We start from the raw sequence: 26,163 nt of genomic DNA on the forward strand, positions 1-26,163 counted from the left end.
GGTGGGCTAACAACTGTTTGCCTTTTTTCTTTTTCTCCGACAACTGTGAAGTGAGGACACACTTGGATTCATATGAATTGCTGACTGTGATTTGTGACACCATAACAGTTGGCTGAGTGCAGTACGTTGCCCTGAATATATCTGAGCATAAGGCTACTATAAAAAATTGTGATAAAACAACAGCGTTTACATGTTTAACTACATAAACGGTAAAAGTGTTAATTACTCCTACAGAGCTCTTTCAGTGTGTTTCTTTAAGAGGATACCGGGGCTAAACTGTTTGACACAAGCCAAAGTTACATTTCAGACATGAAAAGACAAGCCATTTCAACTTTAAATCCACTGTTAAAGTGCATTAACCACTTAACTTTTTTTTTCTCCACAGTTTCCTTTCTTCATGAATGCTTCAGGCTGTCTCTGCTTTGTTGCGTTTGTCAATCACTGTAATTTGGGCTCCATTTTCCAAAAATAATTATCAGGTGAGTGGCAGCCCTTTGCCTGGAGTGCCAACTTGGAAGCGACGTGCCCAAGAGTATTAATTATGCCGCTCAAAATATGAAGTCTTTTAATAGAGAGGCTGACGTGACATCATTGTTTAGAGTCTTTCTTCCCCTACAAACATGACAATCACGGCTGTCCCCCTGGTCATCAGCAAAGATGAGGAGGAATTGTCAGAGGAAGTTATTAACAAGCTGCGTAGCATGTGATAAAGTCAGCCAGACTCTCACTGGTACCATGTCTGTGGATTCCGCATAGAGGAAAAGAGGGGAGCGCGTGAGGAGTAAATCAACAACTTCAGTGCAGCTATATGTGAGATACAGAGCGAGGCAGAAATATGCAGAGCAACGACTGATGGGGAGGTATTATGTGCAAAAAGCTTCAAATCTTTCAAATCTTTCAAATCCATGTACTATTGCTGAATGTAACTGTTGACGCTGTACTCAGAGGACCATCCAGTCCCATACAGTAACCAGCTTAAATCTCTCTCTCTCTCTCTCTCTCTCTCTCTCTCTCCCTCTCTCATTCTGCCAATCAAGTGCTCACAAACAGTGCTGCACTGTAGTTGTGGTTCGCATTCAGCAGTTGCTTCTGTGAAACCCTAAGAGGGAGAGACAGCTTCCAGGTCTCATTAGCATCCAGTAGCGGCTAATGCTGCCTCCCTATTACTGTCTGAGGAGCTGAAATTCAGTTGGAGATGAGCACAGCCCAGGGGGCTTAGGGTTGCCAGTTTAATTAGTGCCTGATAATTTCAATAATGAGTGACAATTCATTGGGGCTTTTTAGGTTGGCCCACTGTTTGAGTGCAAATCGATAATCCTCTGTTTCTTCCCCCACTCTCACGAGCAGATAAAGGGCGAACGTGGGGGTGCGGAGGGCTCTATCCCTTTGCAGGAATTAAATGAAAAGAATCAACTTAGAGAATGTCCCTTTGAAACCAAGAAAGGGAAGCCTTTGCGATTTGATTTGCTGTTATTGGATGAGCAGGTGGGTCTTTAGTTGCTGTTGTGGGGTCCAGAGTAGAAAAAACAATTTGCCTGGAGTGATATGGGGTAAGTGAGTGGAGGGCAGTAGGTTTACACTTGTTTCTTTTTTCTACTCGTCCTAATGACGCTCTCATGTTAAAACCAAAAGAGAAGAATCGTATCCGTGATGAGGTGGACTGGATACATTCATTGGGGTAATCTGGAGATTTCACCCACCACAGCGAGAGATCTGAGAGAGAAAAGGAAGAAATATTCTACATGTTTAGCTGTTTAGCATACAGTATACCGGTATAATGAAACGATGAGGAATGGTAATTCATTCAATTGCCCCTAGGCTTGAAAAACATGTTTACCTTAGTTACTTGAGAAAGGTGTTTGAACCTTCTGTAATTTGGTGACAGGCAACACGATCCTGTTGATGCATTGCCAGAATACCTCTGTTTTGTTCTGGAAGCTATTTCACAGCTCTGCCTGCTGAAGAATAGGTGAGGGCGAAAAACGTTTGAACAGGCACTTTTCATATTCATGGAAATAATTATGCGAGGTAGCAAGCTGTTTTACAGTGTTATTCAAAATTGAGTATCAATTTTAGGTGTTGCAGGTAGTGCATTAAAACACCAATTAACCACATAACACCCAAGGTCTCCCTGACACTTGCATCACAATGATTGTGGAAAGAGGAAGTACGAGCCCATTATTCCCTAATACACATCTTCTGTCTTGATAAAAGAAAAATGTCTGGTGTGTGCAAAAAGAAAACTATCACTAAAAATTCAGTGAAAATGAAAATGAAAATGAAAAATGGAAGTTGACAACACACACGGAGAGGCAGCATATTGCCACCGCACCTGCCAGTATATGTAGTGCGGTACTCTCAACCTGTGCAGCAGTGACAATGGTATAGCTTTATTGCCCTTTGCGACGTGTCTGCATTTGACACGGTATATGTTCCACAATATCCCGATACAATACTGAGTCAGCACACTAGCAGCCTCTATATTCAGAGCTCGCCATATACAGCGGGTGGAGTGAAAGTGCAGTGAGAGCACGCAGCATTTCCTCAGTCAGTTTGCCTGACATATTGTGAGGGACAGTAGCCTAATTATTCCCTGGCAGTGGCACAGACCTGCCAGTCCCTTCAGATTGAGCTGAACCACCGAGGCTAGAGTTTGATTCCTGAGTGCCTGCTATGTTTTGAGTCAGATAGGATCATGTCCACCGGAGATTTAATTTGGACATTCAGTGGTGTGAACCCGACCCTTATTACTTTGGCCCCCCTCATCACATGCCCTGTAGTCCTCCTCTATTACCAGGACCGAGAAAAACAGCAAATCATCGCGTTAATACAGAGAACATCAAGAGACTATTGATTGTGGTTACTCGCCGAATATTCCCTCCATGACATGCGGTTCAGTGCCCCCTTCGTGCTCATCTGTGGCAGTCTTTTTAAATATTCATGACGAGGTTGCCTTATGGTTCTGCAGCTGAATTTCTAATTGGGCCGTCAAAAGATATACAACATGCCCTTAAGCAGGACCGTAACAGCGGTCAGCTCAAACAGAAAGTGTGTGATTCAGCCACAGGGCTAATTAGCAATTAGCATTCACTGTTTACATGGGTTTTTACCTGTGGGCCAGGGGATGGCTGAATTGAGCTTAAATCACTCCATCCTGCCTTTGATGCTTCAAGAGCTGCCTGTCCATATCATAATGACTGGGAGGAGAGAGGGAAGTGCTTCTACTGTGTAACAACATAATCATCAATTAAGGCAGGGAAATGGCAAGAAGTGGGGATTTTAGCTCATTAAAAAAAAGAAGCCCAGAAGAAAAGGTATCTCTGGATTTATATATATTTTCACTCTGTCTCTCCACCGTCAACGTCTGCCATCTTTAAAATTCAAATGATTTTGTCTTTCAAGATGAGTGGAAATCCTGAAAATGTAATTCAGAGACTTGGAAGCAGACATTCCTAATAAGGGGGTTAAAATATGAATGACATTTGCTCCAAGAAGAAGCTGGGTGGAAATGGGATTGCCACTGATTTAGCCCGCCTTATTAGGTCCCCTTGCCTTTAAATTATGCTTAACGCATTTTTTTATACAGACATTATAACCAAAATGAATGTCAACCAGATTCATCTTTAAAAACAGACGCTCTTGAACTGATTGAGGTTATTGCCAACTTATAACTAATAAATATCACCATTATACCACTACTACCATACTGCATAGCCTCAAGTCATATACTGTGCAAGAACAATACAACAGAAAAACTGCACACAGCAGTATATCTGCAATATGGCCTGCATATTGTAGGTGAAGCCAGTTTTTATTACCTCAATGTACCAAACACTTGGAGTCAAGGCAACTTTATATTTTTTTATTTTAATGACAATATTAAACATCTGTGACAAATCCCACCATGTAAAGCCAAAGTTCAATTGGTAACAAGCTGTAATTTTCCTATTTATCTACTGGCCACTTAGACAATGAGCATTTCTTAGGTCCAACATGTCCCTTTTATTTGATATTTGGGGAAATCCGTTGGCTAACCTGGACCCGTGTAATGTATCATCACTGTGGAGCCACTACAAGGACATACAGTATCTCATGTCTTCAACAGCTTTCCAGACATTAAAAAGAATATCAGATTCCCCCAACTTCTTTGAGGATGTACTGCCTTTGAGAGAGGACTTCTTTTGAGCATATCCAAACGGTTTCATCTTCCTCTCATTTTTTTAAATCTATTTTTGCCACAACGTTGGGACTCTACACAAAACTAATTCAGCGTGATAAAAACTGCTAGAGTGAATTTCCTGCCTAACAAAGTACAAAGATGGCTGATAAAGGGCTTATTAGAGAACCATCATTACTCTCACTTTGGCTTGAAAACGTTGACTGAGAAGCACCATTATGGCTTGAATTTTTTCGCTGATGTGGCTTCAAGCCGAGGTGATGCCGAGGCTTTCACCCCACTGTCTGAGGGTTAGTTGAGCGGACCTGTCAATGATGATATCCAGACGGCAGGAACAGTGCAAACTCAGGGATAAGAGTCAACAGTAATTAGAATCTATCTGGGGAGGTGGGAACACACACACATACTGCGTATAATGAAGGACTCATGTGTACAAACATACACATCATATCCTCATATCCACAGTCTGCTCAAGAAGCAAAATATGTGTTTACATAAAAAAACAGCAAATATTTCACATATGCACAACAATGAAGATATACATGCATATGCACCTACAGTGCATGCACACACACACACACACACACACACACACACACACACACACACACACACACACACACACACACACACACACACACACACTCTCTCTCTCTCTCTCTCTCTCTCTCTCTCTCTCTCACTCACTCACACACTCACACACACACACACACACACACACACACACACACACACACACACACACACACACACACATACACACACACACACAGCCATGCAGACTCATCAAAGACATGTCCTTTAGTATGGAGATTCTGACTGTATACTCCCCTTTTCCTTAATTGCCCATTAATGAGATGGAAATATATTTATGCCGCAAAGTTTGGAAAATATGCACTCATTGAGAAAGCCATAAATCTAAACATTTGAAAAGGATATAGTAACGGGAGCCTCCCATTCTCGTTCTCTGAAAAATTAATGCAGCGCATGTTATATTTATTACAAGGCCGACTGTCATTCATTTTGCCCGAACTAACAGAAATTAAAAGTGACAGCAACCTCATCAAGAATGAATGCCATTGTATTCTACACGGAGAGAGGGGTGGGAGGGGGGGATCAGATACTAAAACAGAGGCTTCCACAGTACAACCGTAACAGTGAACTCAAAGCTCAGAGAAAGGCTGTGAATGAAGGAATGAGGACAAAATAAATCATAAAATACAAGGCAAATCACTGCTTTATAATTTCTTTTATCACTTTTTATCTTAACTTCACTTGTGATGTTGAATAATGATTAAAAATCTGATGAAAGGAAGGATTTTAGAGAAATCATGATAATTGACATGCACCAGGTAGCAAGAATAAACAATATAAAATACTAGCAGTGACTAGTACATCGTAACATTAACTTGGCAACTTCAGATCTATTTTCAACAATTTCCCGGGATGTGTATAATTGCTGGCTACACTCATCAAAGGAAAGGGGTTCTGATCTGAGTATGCTGCAGCTAAATGGTCAGGTTCCCATGTGAGGGAAATAAATGAAATATTAGTTTATTACATATTTAAATTTCTCTCCCCAGGCTGTCTTCCACTCTTTTTTTCCTGGGTTGGTTTGCATTATAATGTTCACTAAACAGTTTTCCCAACTAATGGCTTGCAACAACGTGGTCCTGCTTTCCCCCTCTGCTTTTGGTCTGGATATTCATAACAAATTACTGTGGTACGCCAAGGGAAAGGAGACGGGCTCCAACTTCCTGAAGAGGCAAAAGGGGAAAATCCATCTTCAAGCGGTACAAAGTTGAGCCTTGCCTGTGGAACATTTGCACAGTGTGTGTCCGTTAAACATTGAGTAGACAGTCAACTGCAGATAATAAGTCAACGTTGTTGGGGAGATGACAGCAACACTCGGAAATAGAAAATCCATCTTTCATGCTGGCTTCTTGGGAAAAGCTTTTATTTTTATTTTTTTACCAAAACAGGACAGATCCGGATGCATTCTCTCTGACGAACAATGCTTTTATTAACCCTATTTGCATAGTAGGTCCAAGGTCATGTTTAAAATTCCCCGACTGCTTTGTAAGTTCATAATCTAAGTCCTATCCATCAAAACGCTGATGTATCAAAACAAACAGAGGGCTGAGAGCAGAGATAGTGCATGGGATGGGCCCTCTGAATAATCGTTAAGGGCAGCCCCCTTGCTCTCCCTATCTCAGGTGTGTGATTAAAATCAATTAAATCACTCCTCTAGTGTCAACCGCCCCAAATCTCCTGACAAATGAAACGGTGCTTTAGGAAGACGAGGATGTTCCTGGTCCTGTCGTGGCTCGGCTCATATTCACAAATGAGATTAAGATTGGGCTGCTGAGGGATTTCAAAGGCCTGTTTTCCATAAGAGCATGAAACAGCCTGTGAAGCCCGTGTAGGCTACATTAAGTAGACTTGAAAGTGTCTGGAGCAGAGATCAGCTCCCAGCCCACAGTGAGCGTAACTAGCTGGAAAAAAGAGGGAGAGATTATTTACCTGCATCCACAGCACAATACTTCCAGGGCTGGAACTTGGTTCTGTATCTCATGCTGCTTGTTTCGTTTTTGTCTCTAAACTATGTACTCTATTTTGTATAGGCTTTTAGTTTTTTAAATTATGACAAAGGTTCTTTTTAGCTATTATACTGAATGATGTAAATTATCGTATAAACTGCCTAACCTGGGTAACAAATGTAATTCCCTATTTTTTTATTTTACATGTTTGAATGACAATAAACTAAACTGAACTGAACTGTTCAGGAAAATAATCCGATATTCCATTAATTCTTAAAAGCCCTCAATCTGTTTGTGACACAGTATTCTGATTTGTCTGCTGCATCCTTTAATGAGTCATTCATCTAATATTAATGTATTAAACCATGGGTATTGAGTCAATACAGTTTTTCAGCACAGAACTGCCTCTGCTGTGTGTCTTCAGACAAATTAAGCCATTTACAGAGCATCAATATGGAATCATTAAATGCCCTTTGTGTAATGTTCTCTGTGGTCTATGGACCACCCCTCTTTCCTGCTCCCTCCTTCTCTCCCTCTCTCTCACACACACACACACACACACACACACACACACACACACACACACACACACACACACACACACACACACACACACAGACACACACACACACACACAGACACACACACACACACACACACACACACACACACACACACATATATATATACACACACACACATATGCACACTAGCTTGGCTCGCGCGTCAGATGTGAGTCGAGGTTTGAGCCCTCGGCAGGCTTCTTTACGACGACAGTCGGTGAGATCTGCTGATCCCATCTCCAGTGGGCCTCTGTAACCCCCCTTTGTAACATTAGGCAAAAGCGCTAAATCAAAGTGTGGAGTCAGCCCAGTGTGTGTGTTTAACGTCCCCCTGCTCTTGTCACCAATGACCAGGGGCGGGCCGCCACGTGTCCTTGCCCTATCCCCCGGTGTCCTATCACTCCTTTATCTGTCCACAAGGCATGGCCGCTCTCCCAAAGACAACCACACATGCATGCTCAAGAAGGGCTTTTTTTATTCATCTCAAACACCCACAGAGAAAATCAGACGTCCCAAAGTGTTCCCCTACAGCAGTTGTTTTATTCATGGCTGTATTTGAGGTCCTTTTTCGTCCACCGTCATACTTAAACCAATATCTACAACAATGATCATTATTTACACCAAGCAGAGATAATTCAAACGAATTTTAACAGGTTTGGTTTAAACAAACAAAAAACACTACCAACGCGTTAAGGTGAATCTCAAAATTTAGCAAAAAACTCACACTTTAAATACGACGCAAACAATGTTTTTCGAAAAACTGCAGCAAACTTATATAGGACACTGACCTGTATTTCATTTTGAAGAGCAAGAACAGAAAAAAAGAACTATACTTCTTTAACTCTGATGTTCTTGTGGGAAAACAATAACAGACAGTATGTTTATTTGCGATGAAGCTACACAGCACAAAGAAAGAGCAGCCATGCCGAGGGATTTTCCTGACTCTTGAGAAGGGTACAACCAATATTCCCAAACCCATGCCAGGACTTGTGATTCAGCTGTATACCCCCCCCCCCCCACATCTCCTTTATGAAGGATGATCAAATCAAGCATGGAAGTGTGTTTCATCAGTCTGTTGGAGGGTAAGGAGAGACTTTCAAAATAATCCCTTAAGTAGATGAGGCTTGTTTTTTTTATGTATTGCTTTTTTTTTATTGTACGATTCAGCGTGTTTCAAGATAGCGGCGGAAATGACAATTATGTTGAGATCCTATCTCCATGAATGGCAGGACCCTATTCTGGAACCTTTGCACAGCGCCGTATCTCATGTCCACACATCTGATCAAGCTGTGTTATTATTCAGTCTCTTGACAGGTCATATTTTGTCAAATGAAATGCTGAATTGCTTCATACTCGGCAAGGCGAGCTGAAGTGATACATGTAAGTAGAATTAAATTACTCTATAGCATATTAGAGCCTCGGTGGGATTGTGGCTGTTCCTCCATTTTTAATAAGTGCTTATTTCCCAGGGGGCCATGTTGGGCACTGTGGGTCAACAGTGTCCAAGAGGGCAAAGCTTGTTCACCACATTCTAGAGCCCTTTAATTGCTTGAGGTTATGTGTGCTATTATCTTCCTTTTTCTCTTTCATTATGGAGGTGCAGAGGTTCGGATTGACCCATCCTCTCAATTTTAAAAGGCGCTCGCCACGTTTAGAGCACTTCAATTAAGTGTGCAGAGGAGTGCTGTGATGAAATTTATTTAATTAATTATTCCTGTTCAATTTTGGCCCGTGCATATATTCTTTTTTTTATTCTTTTTTTATATTTCCTTGGGTGTCCCGGGTCTGCTCTTATTTATTCTGTTGTGATAATGTTACAACTGTAACAGCAATATTTTCGGTGCTCCCAGGAGTGTTTGGTCTGACTCAAACATAATAACCCACGGCAGTGTCTGTCTGACTCTCAGCCATTCTCATTCCTGCTTGCAGCTGATGCCGTAACCCCGGCCCCTTCCCTGCAGGCTGTGCTGACGGCTGGCTCAGAGCAGCCACACACACACACACACACACACACACACACACACACACACACACACACACACACACACGCACGCACGCACACACACACACACACACACACACACACACACACACACACACACACACACACACACACACACACACACACACTCTCTCTCTCACACACACACACACACACACACACTTAGTAAAAAAAAGACCTGTGGACCCGCATTTGCATGGACACACATGTTCACTTCCATACATATGCAAATAGACACATACACACATGCCATTGTAAGCCCTAACACACATGCAGAAGTCTGTAATGTGTTTTTTATTCCACTCCATCCTCTCATTTTGCCTGATTCCTCTCCTCTGTTTCTGAGCTGTTTGAAATTAAAGAGGTGTTGTGTGTTTTTGCAGGAGTTTTAAATGTGGATTTGTGGAAACAAGAAAAAAGTTGTTGCAAAATTTCCACCGTTGCAGAGTTCAGTGGTAGAAATTGTTTGGTGTCCGTTTAAAGCTGTTCCCAAGCAAAGGATTTCACAATACCCAGCTGTGGCCTCATGAGGGGATTTGATCACTTTTTTACCTTTAACGCTGACAAGTTTTCCCTTCGGTTCAAAGGGAGGGAAAGCGGACGACTGATCAATATAAACGCAGGTGTTTTGAGAGCAGACGTGGATTGATCAGTAATAGTCCCTCAACCCGTAAAGAAAAAAAAGAAAAAAAAAGAACAAATCACAGGAAAGAAAGTGAAAAGTTAAGTAGGACACTGTCAGGGATTCCCTGGGTGCGAGTCTTGGAAAAACTGCACAGCACAAATGAAAAAAGAACAGAGGAGAGCTGGTTGGGGAATTCAAAAAATAATAATTAAAAACTCAAATCTGGTTTTTAACTGTAAGAAAAAGAGAGAGAGAGAGAGAGTGGGTTTTTTAAATCCACCAACAAGAATACTCTTGGATGATAACTGCCTCAGCCGTAGGCTATTAAAATATTAACCACCGCTGTCCGAGCTGGGACTTTCCAAGCGGTACTGAGCAGTATCCTCCCCGGATACTGGGCCTGAGAGAAAGGCTCTGCTCCCGTTCGCTGCCCTGTGGGAGGCTCTGGCTTGCATGAGGAAGTGTTTTAATGTTTCTCAGATGCCGGGGCTCAGTGAGAGAGAGAGAGAGCTTTGACAAGGCAACTATCCTGGGTGTGATTTAAAGGTGTGCACAGAGGGAACCAGGTACTGGAGCTCAGGGCCTGTTAAGCTACCGGGTGTCTTTCTACAGGAAAAAGGAGCTAACTTTTTTTTTTTTCCTTTTTAGAATTCCCCTGTTGCTGAGCAGAACTTGGTCCCTTAAGTTTAAATCCTTATCATAATATGAACCAAAAAGCTATGAAAGCTGCAACTTGATATTGTTCACTCAATGTTGAGTTAATACATTTACACTACTTGATTTTGTTGTAAAAGATATATATGAGAAATACTGCAACATGTTTGGAAAACGAAAAGCAACCAGAGCATTGATATCTGAATTATTATTATTTTTTTTCTCAAAAACAAATTTGCATCTGTTCCGAGTTTGTTTCCTTGTTATTTAGTTCAATGACTGATTCTTCCAATAGCCTCCAATTGCCTGGAGCTTATTACACTCATAATGTATAAGCAGATACTTAGTGAGTGTATATCTAAATCATTTAGCGGGACTTCGTTTTAAGGGAACACATGGCAAGGAGCGCACTCTTATCTCAAATAGTGCATTTGTAGAGGTTTTATTGACTCTAACAGATAACAGCAATTATTTCTCTGAGTGCGCTTTTTCTGCTCGCTTGCCAAATGTGAGCTGGCAGATTATTAAAAAGACAAGTGGTCTCTTTGATAGCGAGACAAAATACAAGGGGGTGTATTTTTAGCGACTGTAAAGGGGTGCCAGCTTTGTTCAGGTGAAATTTCCGCACAGAAAAAATAATATAGGTTCCTGTGCTGCCTAGTATGGCGGATTGAGATACAGTGGTTGCGTTGAAAAGTTGCCGAATATTCAGAGTGGCAGGTTAGTTGAATGTTTCATGAGATTACGGTATCACGGCGTGGTATCATGGCATTGACTGAAATTGTTGGAGTAGCCAGAAGTTCATGGTAAGGGTGAGGTCTCTAATCTTTAATTCCCCACACTGTACAGTAGTGGCTCTCTCTGTCTCTCCCAGTCAAGGCTTGCTGGCTTGACTTTCTATTCACATTTTTGACACCCACCCCATTCCTACCCTTAGCCAAAACCCCCTCTAGTTGTCCCAGTTCTGCGTCAGTCTGCCTTTGTCTCCTCTGTTGTCCCACGTTCCCTTCTCCCCCCTCTTTTAATGTCCCATGTCTCTCTCAGGAATCAGAAGCCTGGCTTGCTGGCAGGCAGATGGGACAGATGAGGATGGCAGGGATTGGCTAATCCCTAATCTGCTGTCTCCTTGCCACTCTGGACCACAGAAGAGAGAGGGAAGCAAGCGAGAGAGGGAAAAAGCGAGGGAGAGGAGAGGGTGATGGAGCCAGCTAGATGGAGCCAGCTGTCAGATGGAGAGTCTTTCATGGTCCTGCGCACACAACAGCTGCACAGGGCCCGCCTGCACGGCTCTGCATTATTAAGCATCTTTTTAGTTGGTTCCAGATGCAGACCTAGCTGTGTTTACCCAGGCTTTGTGCTTTCTTGCCCCTCCACCCCCCCACCCCGCTCTCCACCTCCACTTCCTACATCACCGTCCCGTCATTTCCCCCGTTTCCTCGTTGCGGCGCAGCTTGATGTGGTCAAAATCATTTGACTTTCTCTCATGTGCCTTCGCTTAAGTCTATAATGTAATTTTCAAGCGCGTGACCTCTGCACCCGGAGGCAGCATTAGCACCTTAATAGTTAAGGGTTGTTACGTATTTTTTGCAGTCGGAAGACAAGTGCTTGAATCATTTAAACATGTGCGGACTCTTTTAAGGTCGATGCCTTTTCCTTCGTTTCGGGGAAGAAATTAAAGTGGTGGAGCTTTGAAATTCTATGCCAAATGCTTACAATGATATCTACTGACATCAAGATTTTTATTTTATTTTTGATGTAGAGTATATTTGGTAATGGCAGAGTAAGTAAAATGTAATCACAACATAATTAGAGTGTTCCATCACTGTAATTACGTACCATTTAGCATGCCGCTGTCATCACCATTGTACGTGTCGGCACATAGAATGTGCAAACAGACAAACTTGTTTGAACACAAATGCAGACGCGCACACCCACACACAAACATATGCGCACGCTCACGCGCTCCGCTTTCACACCAGCCTTTCACATATTCACACAGCAACCTTTTGCAAAAAGCCAGCTTTGAGAAGGCTAATCTGTGCCTCGGTCCCGTCTCTTGTCAAGTTCAAGAGGGTTAACAAATCTTTACCTCCAGAACAGCCCTTCTCTTCCCCCTTTCATGTCCACATTTGTTCGCTGTATGTCCAAAAATCTACAGAGGCCCGTCCCGACTCAGTTGGGATTGGTTTAGCTGAAGAGCTGGAGGCTTTTCAGTTGCTGGCATCTGTTGTTCCTCTTCCCAGAGCTGCTGGCAGTCAGTTAATGGCCATGCTTGGGACCCAGAGAGAGAGAACAGTGGCTGATTTCCCCATAGCCATCGCACCAATCCCGGCACACCACCAACTGCAGATGAGCCACCAGCAGCTAGAAACATTCATGCTAATGCTCCGCTTCTCTGAGAGTTTGGGGCAGATGTTCCTCACTTTCTGTGTTTCGTCACATAACTCAACACTGACAAGTTGGGCTTTTTGATTCGGGGGTATGCTCCAGTGTTTAGAAACTGTTATATTTTTTGGGCAACCTAATGGTTACTGGGACGTGACTAAAAGCAAGTTTTTTAAGTCTTTATACTGAAGATATTCACATTTAGAGCAAACTGCGGCATCTTGAGAATATCAATTTTAGTGTTTAATATTATGATTTAGATCAACAAGTTTTTTTTCTTCTTCCTGCATTTCAGTCCTATGACCAAAACATGGTTCATCTCGACTTAGCGCGGATCATGCATCTTATTATTGCAGCCACTCCAGGGCTCACTCCTCGGCATCTGCATAATACTGAAGGAGGTTGCTACAGTTTAATCAGTATCGTGTTACTCTAGAGAGTAAGGCTGGATATGTTATCACTAAGGAGGAAGTTCAAATGAAGCTCGATAAATAAATTAATGCCTTGATGATTAGCTGTCACATAAGCAATTAAAATGACTTCAAATTATTCATTTTCAAACAGGTGCAGCGAAAGAAGGGTGTTATTGTTGTAGTAATTGTCAAAATCGAACAATTTGTTTTGATGAACCTACCATATGCACCTCCTATGAAAAATGCAAGCTAGCGTGCATAAAATAATTCAAAGTCATTTAATAATAGAAACCCATACAGAAAAGGTACCAAGGGTATTTTTGTCTCTTGCTTCAGTCATGCCTGGGCCTTCTTCTATCTCTCTCTCTCTCTCTCGCTCACCGTGCTGGTATTTCATGAATGTTCTGAGCATTGGAAATGGCCATGACAAAACTGTGTATAAAATTCAATCACATTTCTTTTGGCAAATTATTAATTGTGACTGTCATAGTCACAGCATCCTCCTGACAATCTCACAACTGCCTCAGAAAAATACACTTGACAGCTCAGGACCCCAAATCCCACAATGAATTCGTCCTTGACACATCCTTAATGACGATCATCTTGATGATTGTAAATACATTATCATATCAGATCACGTCTGTGTTGCAATCATCACCTCCATTTCCTTTTAATTAAACAGCAAAGCTGACACCGCATCTGTCAAAAAGGAAGTGAGACTTTTTTTAAAATCGGTGTGAACTTCTCCTTTATTCCTTATTCCTGCTCCACAGCAAACAATAGAGGGGAGATTGGCTTTGAAAATAACAAGCTCTATCAGCGCCGATCTCCTCCTTGCCCTCTCTCTCTCTCTCTCTCCCTTCTTCTTTCTCTCCCTCTCACACTCTCACCCTTTCTCCATCTCTTTTCTCCCCGTCCCTCTCCCTTTTCTCCCACCACTTGAAAGGCTGGGTAATGAGACAGCTAGAGAACACAGGAAGGTGTCCGCGGAGCATCAGTTGTGCATGGGAGAAGTGAAAATTTACTGCAAATGAGACGACGCCAGTAAATTCATTTTTATTCAGATTACTGTCATCATACATTACGGCTTCCCTTGTAAACATTTGGCCCCGGTCTTTGTGACGAGGTGTCATTATTTGCCAGATTACGTTATTAAGCTATTAACACGTCAAGCACGGCGGGCAACAATACAGGGGCACGCTTAAACAAGCTGAGGAGAATGGAGGAGGTGTCACTGGGTTGACATATGAAGGCACTTAATAGCTACTGCTCTGAGGACGGAGGAGAGAAATTAAATAGACAGCTTTCAGCGTGAGAATGGAGAGAGCTATTCACAAGTACTCAGAGATGACTGAACCGTCTTTACAGGGTGATTATTTACCAGGACGGTAAATAAAATGTTGCAATTTAGATCTGCGAAAAAAACATATTTCCCCCTCACGTGTATGTTTATAGCGCCTATCTACATGTTATTGGTGTCATCATTAAAATGAGGCCTGCATTTGTTTTGAATATGAAGTCCCTGGAAAACGGGTTGCTGCTTTTTACAGCACTGTAAATGATACAGACACACGCTTGAATATTTTTAATTCAACGCCGGAAACAAAGTTTCTGCAACATGAAGATTTGGATTCAGAGTTTGCAGTTTTAAAACTGTCTCACTCACTCAAAAGTTTCTCTTTGTGTGTTGCTGTGTTGAACTTTAAATTTTCATCAAAATCTCCTCGAAAAAAATGTCAGCATTATGAAATAAACAGGGGTCCCACTGGTGACATGAAGAGGCTGCATACACGGACAGCCAAGTCAGCGGTTTTATGAGTGGCTAAATCCATGGTAACCTATTGAAATGGTTCAACCGCAGCCAAAATCAGCCACGACAGCCAATGGAGCCGGAGCCCCCTTCGTTCAGCCAGCACAGCAGCTTAGCAGTCTTAACAGAGAATCCACCACTTATCATCATCGGCATCCAGCACCACAACACTCCACCATGAAGAGGCTTGAGTTAAGCCGGTTAAAATAACACGAGACAATACATCAACAACAGCTTCCTCTTCCCTTTTGATGCCTGCTTAATTTGAATGGTACAATGGGCTGAATCCTTGTTCTGGTGCTCGACCAGAGGACCACGGAGCTCTGTCCATCTCCCCTTCACATCAGAGGCTGCCGGAGGAGCGGGGGGCCCCCTGATACTGTGTGGGGTTGGCTGATAAAGGCCTTATTTCAGGGTCTTCCAGTGAGGGGCTGGATTCTACTCCCCAGCAGGGACGGCATGGACCGCGCCGGTTAAGGCAGATGCTAGAAAAACTGCAGTTAGAGCCGAAACACACTGGGAAGGGGGGAGGAGGGAGGAGGGAGGGTGGGACGGGAGGGGAGAAAGTAAAGGAGAAAGTGGGAGAGGAGATGGAGAGAAGAGAGAGTGTGCCTGAAAGACGGAAAGAGCGAGGTGTTGACTGATAATGGATGCCGCCTAGAGAGTTTGCCATGCATATGACACCTTTTAAAGCTATAAATTGCAGAGTTTCAAAGTTCAATCTTTTCACTTTCCCCTTTTGTTTTGGGAGGTTATAAACGTGGCCTCCTGGTATTTGACTTTCCTTCCAGGCGCTGACATATGACTGAGGTCCCATTACCGACCAACCCCGTTTGCGATTGAGGCAAACGATACCCATTGACCGGTACGGGCCCTGCCAAGCATTTTTACCTTGGGCTCATCCAGGACTTGACATGACCTTTGAACCAGAGGAGCGCAGCTGTCAAATGTCTCCCCTGTCATTCCCTTTCGAGACGCACTGATTCTTCACCAGACACCACACACACACACACTCGGTGACCATGAAAGTACTCACACACTCACGCACACACACACAAACACGCACATGCACGCACACACACACACACACACACACATTCAGCGCGTTTATTGCATCGAACCAAGACACTCACACACCTCAAGTAGCAAATTCAAGGTTACACATGGTGTCTGGTGTCTATATACCTAAGTATTGAGACATTTTAAAAACTCTTCCCGCTGTACTGAAATTCCAAGACTAAAATAACCGAACATGCATATGAATATGGATCGCCTTCATTCTTCAGAATGTGGTGTAGTAGGCCCTCATGAATATCCTCCGTCATCTCATAAACATGTACATGTAGTGGGAGGAGAAGACGGGGATCACATTATGAAAAGAGGGGGTGAAAGAGTCTAAAATTAGTTGCAACAAATACAAGTTTCTATTGCAAAAGAGGAGGAAAAAAAGAAACAATTTCTAAAGCATGCCTTGATATCAAATCAAAATTTTGCCCCCATTGTCTTGTGTTTTCTCCAGCCCCAGTTTTGGAAACAGCCAAGAGTGTATTTATCTGAACCACAGAGAAAAGCCAAGCCTGTAACTTCACTGTGACAGGAGCACCACCAACTGGTCAAAACGTGCCTCCTCACCATGAAATACCCGACTACTACTCTCTCCTCTGATGTGCATCGAAAAGATTAGTCACATGCATCCAGTTGCAACCTCTACATTTAAACAGTCTTGATTTATTCTTAGTGTGATCTGAAAAACAAGCAAGCTTTTTTTTCTTTTTTTTTTCACCTCAAAACCCCCTTCGGAGAGGTTGACTTCATGGTATCCATCATCATGCATCTTTAATGACGTCAGGCCAGGAGCATGGGGTAAAATCACAGTAGTGGCCCGAGGCTAAAACCAGCTAAAATGAGGTTCCTCTTACCCCTTCCCACGCAGAGACAGAGAGAGAGAGAGAGAGAGAGAGAGAGAGAGAGAGAGAGAGAGAGAGAAAGAGAGGGAGGGTACATCGCACCCATCGATCGGGCGAGGCGGCTTTGGCGGCTGGCGGCCACTCGGTGGGGTTGATGGATACAGTTGTGCCGTAAAAAAAAACTCAGAGTCTGAACGCAGTGGGCCTGAGCCACGAGCTGGGAGACAGAGGTGTGACAAACGACGGATGCCTTGATTTATGGCTCCTTCTGTCTGTGAGACTGAGGGAAAGGGGACAATCTCCTCTCACCCAAATTGGTTAAACTGTAAAGTGCCTTCGGAGACCCCACCACATCAAGCCTAAAAAAAAGTACCAGGAAAAACTTCACTCTATTCAAAACACATGGCAGAAATTGGAGCAGGAGAGTAACACTGTGCTTTTTGTCCACGGTCTAAATTCTGTCACACACAGATCTACAATTTTCCATCAACTGTAATTCTATTAGTCACGGCACATCCACAGACTGAACAAATACTGTTTTTCACATTATACAGATGAGAAATGGACTGGCGCTCAACTCAATTACATACAGTAACCCTCGAACAAATAAGTCAAATATAGCTCAGGGCCAAAATGCATTTTATGTCACCGAGAGCAAAACAAAAGAGCAAGCAATAAAAGATCTCCCACATTTTAGCGGCATACAGTATTTCTGTGCTATTTCCTGTAAAACTCTATGATAGTCTGAGTGTGGCTTGGAAACATCTTTCAGTTGCCGAGCCCCCAGCCTTGACCTCGGGGGTCAAAGTCAGTCAGGCTCTTCCTGTCTGTGGCTTTTCCCAGGATCCCCTGCCTGTCGGCATGTCAGCACCTCTCCTGTCTCCTCACCAACTCAGGATGTTGCTTTTGCCTTCCAAGAGTTTCCTGAAACCGGAGAAAAAAAAAAAAAAAAACGGATCGGTTTCCATGCCGAGGTCACTTGGTGTGAAAAAAAGAAACGTCATTAAATATTCCTGTTTTGTATATTTGACTCAATTTTACAAACTCGCTGCCCTTTGACTCGTGCCTATTTGTGGATGTGAGGATGCGTGAGCCTGTGGGGAAACCAAGAGTGCACAGAGAGAATCGTTTTTGCAAAGGGTAAATACAAGACCCACGTTGCCCACTTTCCATCACTTTTTTTTTTTTTTTTTTTTTTACCAGAACGTGGCTACCCATTCACTTTTTTTTTCAAAACATGTTGTAAATAGTTGTATTTTTATGTTTTGGGGGCAAGACGCTTTTGACATGTAGCCACTATTCTGAAAAAGACCATGCAGAAAGCCTCAGTTGGAAGCAGCCTTTTCACTGCTTGTCACTAAGATAATTAAAGTTAGCACTAAAACGGGGTCATGTTCCTAATGGTCTGATTAGAGGGCATGATGGACAATTAAGGGTGACGTTGCTAAAAAAGTGGAGTGCTTTTGAGCAGAGGTTACTGGAAATGGGGCACATCATTAAATTGCATGTAGGTGCCTCTCTCTCGCTCTCCCTCTCCCTCTCCCATTCCCTCTCTTTCTCTCTCTTTCTTTCTCCAGGTACTGAGAGGAAGAATGAGGGCTAAATGACAAGGTTGCACCCCCGGCAACAGACGTCCTGATTACTTCTTGTCTCAAGCCTCACAGCAGACCCAAATAAAACAAAGTCTCCAAACCTATACACTCAATTAACAGCCGTGTTTACGATGCAGAAGTTGGCTAAACACACCTTTGTTTAAACTTTGATATTAAGTCTGTCGTGGTGGATGCTTAAAAATTCTCTGCCCCCGCAGTATACCCGTAACTCTTATTCCCCTGTTGAGCAGCCCAAAGAGTATGTGTGTATAAATGGAAGGCCTGTCTTTTCACATTCATTAAAAGTGAAGTTCCAAAATTAATAATGTAAAAATATGGGTTTTAATTAGTCTTCTATTCTGCCCAATGTACTTAAATTGGATCATCTGGTCCCAGATGCCCTTTCACTTAATAAAGAATTAGCCTGTGATGTTCTGAGCTTGACAGGTAGGATAAAGTGGAGAAAATCACTGCTGTTATATAAAGGATATATCCGTTTGTACGTAATTTGCAGCTTAGTCAATTTGACAGGGGGGAGGTTCCCGGCCATGGATCCCGTGCAGGTTTCTATTTAATGCATTTCTATCATGTTATGGCGTGACCACACCATTGCCTTTCACTGCTCATTTCTGTCATATAATTAGTGACATTAATCCAATTTGATTGGATATCTGCCTCACTTTGGTTGGCGCATTAGTGTGAGTAGAATCTGCACCTACACATACAATGCTCCTGAGTGTGATCAGGTCTATTGAAGTTTCTAAGTGCTATATAAAATACATTTCCTTTTTTATTTTGCATGCCATATTAAACCTGATAATTCTGAACTTAAACATAAAATAAATGAATTTCTGTTGAGAGATGAGATTGCCCATGCACACTAAAAACACTGAGCATGTGTGCTTTGAACTTGTACAGATAAAAAAACAGCTTTCACTCAAAAAGCTCAAAGCTTGTTGTATCTTAGAGGTTAAATAGGGGGGTTTAGAAAGGGGCTTTAGTTGAAAGCATATGGCATCCATGAGTGATCCTTTACATTCAGTGGCCATATACTGGTGTTTGTGTGCGGTTGAGTGGGTGTTGTCGCGCTATTCTCAGGCAACGAGCCCAGACAGCCCTCACCCTCTCCTCTCTCTCTCTCCCTCTCTCTCTCCATCTCTCTCTCACTCCCTCGCCCGGGACAGGCACAGCTGTCAGATCAAAATCAATCGCATTTTAAAGGACGTGCGAGCTAAATATTTCATTCTTGCCTTGGGAACCAATTAAGTGCTACATATGAAGTCAGAAGGACTGGTTGAGCCGGAGTCGTACTGGTGCGTACCAGCTGCTCCATTGCTTACACCAACCCCCCTTTACCCCATGCAAATGTGTCAGTGTGAACGTTCGAGTTCAATTACCTAGTGATGTTTTAAAAATGCACCAAAGCCAGACTGGCAGTCCGGAATTGGAGGGGATCCACCCCAGGTATGTTGTTTATTTAGTTGTTGTCTGTTGCGCTGGCTGTAACCCATTTGCCCTGATTGCAGATGTAAAGGATCTCAGCGATAGGAGGAGGAGGACCTGGGGCCTTCAAAGTGCCATGTGTCGGAGAACACCTCACACCGGATGGCAGGGACAACTGGCATCTATTCCTCAAACCATGACCCCTGCCTCCATCTCCCATTTCACTGGATCACAAGTCACATATCAACAACAACAAAAAATAAAAAGTTATTTTCAAACTTAATCTTTGGGAATGTTTCCTCAGAATGTCCTCTATAAATTTTTTTTTGCTGATTCCGAATTTTGTCTTTTCTATTTGCTCTTTTGTCCACTTCTCTCCATTTCCTTTGCACTTAAATCAGATTCCCTGGGTATGATAAATCACCAGCTATGTATTCCTTTTGGAGCGGGAACAAGGCATCGCGCTCTTCCTGAGCATCTGCTTTGTCAATCTAAAGGACAAATAAAAAACATTTTTTAAGACTGAAAGTGTGTGCTGAGACTGGGGAAAGGCAGGGGTGAAACAGATTAGAGAAAGAGAGAGAAAGAGAGAGAGAAAAAGAGTCACACTCGGAAGGTTAAAGTATGTATATGCAAGGGAATGGGGGGTGGGGGGGGGGGGGGGCTGAAGGTGCGTGTACGGTATGTGACTGAAAAGGAAAGAGTTGGTAGCCTAAGTGGAAAAGTGGATATCTGAGAGAGAAAGAGAGAGAGAGAGAAAAAGGTAAAGTGAGGGGGAAAAACAAAAGTGGAGAGTAGAACAGAGAATGAGGCAAAGTGAGAGACAGTGGCAAAAGGAAAGAGTGTGAAAGAGAGTGAGAGAAATGAAAAGTGGTAGAAAAAAAAGAGAGAGAGAGAGAGAGAGAGAAAGAGAGACAGGGAGGGAGTATGATTGATAACGGTGCTGACAGAACCCCTCTGGCCATGCTCTCTGTGGCAGTTTGGGGAGACAGGGCCTCCCCGTGTGAGACCGAGCTGCCCCTCGCCACTGTCCCAGCACACACTCCACATCTGGTGGGATCGCCCACGCTAGGTCAGGGGTCGCGGCACCATGGGGCTACTTTCGGACTCACATCCCCAGAATGCTCGGAGAGAAAACACAAGGCCTGTCGACTCGGCGCAATAATCTGAATTTTTGAAAGTACACGCATTAGCCTAATCACTCCTCGGGAATATTAGTTTTGTTTTTTTTTGCGCTGACCTGGGGAGAAAGGTAGAACAAAAACATAGAAGAAAAACATTGCGTTGTTTAAAATGATATTTTTTCAAGCTAAACTGTGATGACACAAAATCACAAAAACAAAAGCTCTGCTGAAGGTAAGCAGAGATTAATGTGCTGATGTGAAGTGTGTGTCGTGTGTGTGTGTGTGTGTGTGTGTGTGTGTGTGTGTGTGTGTGTGTGTGTGTGTGTTCGCATTTAGTTTATGTGTGTGTGTGCATTACTGCCCGTGTGCGAGGAGACAACACTGATGAATTAGAGATAAATAATGAAGTAGCTTGGGGACTGATTTGTGATAGCAAGAGGGCCCATCAACAGAGAACACTAATACTTTTGAATGCTATGCCGTTTGATGTTGATCAAGTTCAACTCGGTTGACAGGGCTGAGAAGACTGTGGGGAACACAGGGACCGTACTAGAGAACCTACTCAGACAGGTGAAAGAGGAGAGGGACAATACCACTCAGACACACTCTCATACGCAGCGACTCGCACATCGAAACACACACCAAACCACACATACACACACACACACACCTAGGAGCCCCTATCCAGTTCACTGAGTTATTTAAACATTTCACTTTTAAACAAGAAAATGTTGACACATCGCGTGCATATTTACAGGTATTTTACTCAAATGTAAACCCCATTTTTTTAAGATAATACTCTGCGTGGAATTCTTAAGAAACACACACATTAAATGGCAACCTGCCCTCCCAATTTGTGCCTATAGATATTCCTGACATGCCACTATTCCTCCATTGCTTGGGGCATGGGTCATTTTGAAAGTGTCACCATTTAACCGGGGGGAGGGTTGGGTCTCCATACCTCCAGCATTAGCCCATGTGGACAGAGTTGGGGTGTGTGGAGAGCGTGGCCTCATTATGAAGGAGATAAAGACCGTTAAGGCTGTTTGGTCTTGGGCCGGCTCCAGCCCCTATGGTGAAACACACCTGCTCCCCTCTTTAAAAAGCCCTGCTCCAGTTTAGCTCTTGGCCACGGACGAGTAATGACCTATCCAGGGGGCCGTAACGCCCGCTTCGTTTAGCCTGTCGTTAAGACCCAGAGTCAGCAGCATACTGCGGCACAGTACCGTGCCAAAACTCAGTACAGGGTGTCCTTGCCAAAGATCTAACATCAAGCCTAGTCTGTTAGAATATGGATAACTAACTAGCTAACCACATTAATGAAATGGCGGAATACATTTGGCAGCATAACTCTCTACTTGAAACATTTCTTTTAGACATATTGTCAGTTGGGTTTGATACTTTGATAATTCAACTTAATCATCAACATGAATATAAATCAAAAAATAAGCCCTTGTATCTTAGCCAATCAGAGCGGACTCAAGAATACAGTATCCACTTAGTAATTAGAGAACATAAAGTTGCAGCTTGACACTGCTTGGTTTCCCATTGTTGTCCTGTCTTTGTTGTCACACACATGCACACACAATCACAGTCAGCAAAGACACGCATGAACGTGCCCGCACGCAACACACATGTGCCCCCACAAACACACACAGAAGCACACACATGAAAGCACATGCATTGACACACACAAAACGCACTCACACACATATAAAGATTTCCCAGTTTCCCAGTTATGTTTTCATCAAAGCTTTTCTTTGGCACTACAGAGCAGCGTCAGTATGGTAATGTGTTGTGCTGCCTGGAAAGCTGTCAAAAAGCTCCCACCTTGGATGAGAGACCACGGTAATTCAACTGGGCTCCTGTCTTCTGTGTGTTCAGGTCTCCTCATTATTCCGCTTTGCAGGGTAATGGCGTCTTGCACTGTTTTATCTGTCAGCTCACAGCAAACTATAGTTTTTTAGCCCTGTATATTAGATGCTAACATCAAAGGCAGCTGTCTTGACACAGGAGAGAAAGGAAAAAAAATTGTTGCGTAAAAAAATGGAAACACTCCCGGTAGGCGAAAATTGAATCTCTTTACGTCTGGGGTGATGTGTGTATTGAGAATAGATTTGCTGGTTGGCGTCTATGTGTTTGTTCTCAAGTAAACAGCAAGGCTTGTTTGGGTGTAACTGTCAGGTATAGGCGTGTGCCCCGTGTGAAAATGGGTTTGTTCGCAAAGTGGGAGTTAGGAAAAAAACAGCAACACAAATTCGCTCTAGCTGTCTGATCAATGGGGATTTAAGTTACCAGTGACAACTGCACAGCAGATGTCAAGAGACATAGACCCCTTGCATACCGTAGCAATGCTAGCCGCATATTCTATCAGCAGGTTTTGTGACTTGTCTCTTTTTACCCGGCTGAACACCTCTGAGAAGTGATTTGTACATGCACCAGTTAGATCATTGGAGCACTTGTTTGGAGTTTTCTTCAAGTGTTACGAAAAGTGTGCTTCCAAAAACTAAAGTCTGGCACCATCCTGTTCCCTTACCTGCACTATCCTCTATTTGGGCATGTGAGGCTTTTGCCCCCTTGGGTTGTGGCAGATTTGTGTACAGTGTGTGTTTGTGTGTGTGTATCACAAGTGTGTTTGTGTTTGTGTGTGGGTGTAGGTGTGTGTGTGTGTGCGCGCGCGTGTGTGTGTGTGTGTGTGTGTGTGTGTGTGTGTGTGTGTGTGTGTGTGTGTGTGTGTGTGGTGAGGTAAGATCTGTGTTTATAGGAGTAGATGAATGTGTGTGATTGTGATTGTGTGTGTGTTGGGGGGAGCGGGGTTCTTCAGAAGACGCGGGTAGAGCAAATTAAAACTCACCGCAGGAAATGAGCGCCCTTGGCACTCCTCTTCCCAAGCAGCTGCACACACCCCAACCATCATCTGCCATTTTGACACATCCATGGGGCGTAGCAGGCAGCGACAAGGGGGGAGCGAGGGGTGCCAACGCGACACCCACGGCTGCGAGCATCGCCGGGCCGCAGCCTCCAGCCAAACAGGTGTGTGACATCATGCCGCTGGTTCCTCTTCGGGGGCCCGGGGAACAGGCTGGGGGACTGGGCCAGGGAGGGGGGTGGAGGAGGAAACAAAGGGAGGTTAGGTCTCTACCTGACAAGCTCATTGATAACGTTTGGGACACGAGCCCTGAAGTCGATGGCAAATTGCCTCTAATGTCTCCCGGAGATCACGGGCCAAAGTCAGGTGCTGGGCGCTAAATGGGCTCATTAGTTATGATTTTTTTTCTTTCTTTTTTTTGGACTTTGCAAGGAGTTTTACACACAGACACACCAACACACACACACACACACACACACACACACACACACACACACACACACACACACACGTGCACGCTCACAACATGTCAGAGAGTTGAAGCCAGAGGGCTTTACCAAACTTGGGACGTCATCATAACTCAAGACAGGGTTATAGTTGAGCCCAAGTGTTGAGACCTTTCCCTCTCAGTACTTGTAGCACATACAAATCAGGATTTTTTTTTCATTTGGAGTCTGACTATTTCAACAACTAAGACATGCTGGGTTATCTGAGGAATACACAAGTGGTATCGAAATTATCTGGAATCAAACTCACACAGTCAATAAACACAATCATTCTCTCTCTCTCTCTCTCTCTCTCTCTCACTCTCCTGAAATCTGTAACCTGAACAAAACTTAACAGAGAGACAACAAATGAAATCCGCACGTAGATATTTCAGAATTCCCGGCACGTCTCCCTACATACACCCCTCTTCACACTTCAGTCGAATCCCCCAGTGACAGATCCTGTAACAGAGGAGAGGGATGCTGTGAGTAGCCTGGGGGGTTCCTAAAGGCACCCGTCTGGGACCTGCTTCATAATCAGTGGACAGAGAGGATAGTGGTGGTAGGGCTTCCCAGAGCCACTCTCTCCCCCTGGCTGCCCCAACTCTGCTAAGCACCCCAGGGCTACCTGTTAAGGTGTTCCCACTGGTCCAGTCTCTCTTCCTGGGCAAAAAAAATCTAGTCTAACTGAGAACAAGAATTAGTTGCTGGTTGGATGAAGGGGACAATGATTTTTTTTTTGGTATTGTTGAGAGGACTTTTACACAAATTGATGTCGATGTAAACGCATGCGTGGGCACATTATGCATGTGTGAGCGCAACCACATGTGTGTTTATCGACCACATGTGCGGACAGGTTGCTGTGTGCGTGGAACATGTTTGTGCATGAATTCGTGTGCTACTTGAGGAAGTATATTATTGTTTTCGTTGTCAAGGAGACATTGCAAGGGGATCTGGAATCACTCACCCACATGGACATAACTGTGTGCCAAGGAACAGCCTGGACATTACAAGCCTCTCTGCAGACCTCTTTGGCCCTTATCAACAATAATGCTTGTTAATAATGTGAAATGCCTCCAATTAGTCTGCAGTGAAATTAACTGCTGTAGCCTAATAAGAAATGATTTCCCTGATAATTAAAAATTAAAAAAAGACAGCAGCTCGGAGATAATGAACACTATAGTTGAAATATGCCCACTGATGTGTGTCGTTTATTTGAATTTGTTCTGGCTTTTAAGACAAGTATATAACGGCATGTTGTCTTGTATCTGTTTTATCCATTTGAGTTTTTTTTTATTGTAGTTACCGTAGGTATATGTAACATTGGCTGTGTTTCTGTTTCCATAGTCAAGAACAATATTCCCTTGACTGTGCCTGGGGGTATATCTCCTCCTTTCCGCTGTTCTGAAGCAGACCTCTACACCACCACCGCTGCTGTTGTAGACGCAGGAGAAAGAAAAAAAAAACACTGTAGCGGAAAAGCAACGAAGGTCTGGGGCTGCAGCCCTGGACTTTCTAATTCAGGCCCTGGCCAAGGGATCTGGGAGACAGAGTAGATTTTTAACAAACACACT

The sequence above is a fragment of the Ammodytes marinus genome (assembly GCF_949987685.1).
Source record: "Ammodytes marinus genome assembly, chromosome: 11".
Classification (NCBI taxonomy): Eukaryota; Metazoa; Chordata; class Actinopteri; order Uranoscopiformes; family Ammodytidae; genus Ammodytes; species Ammodytes marinus.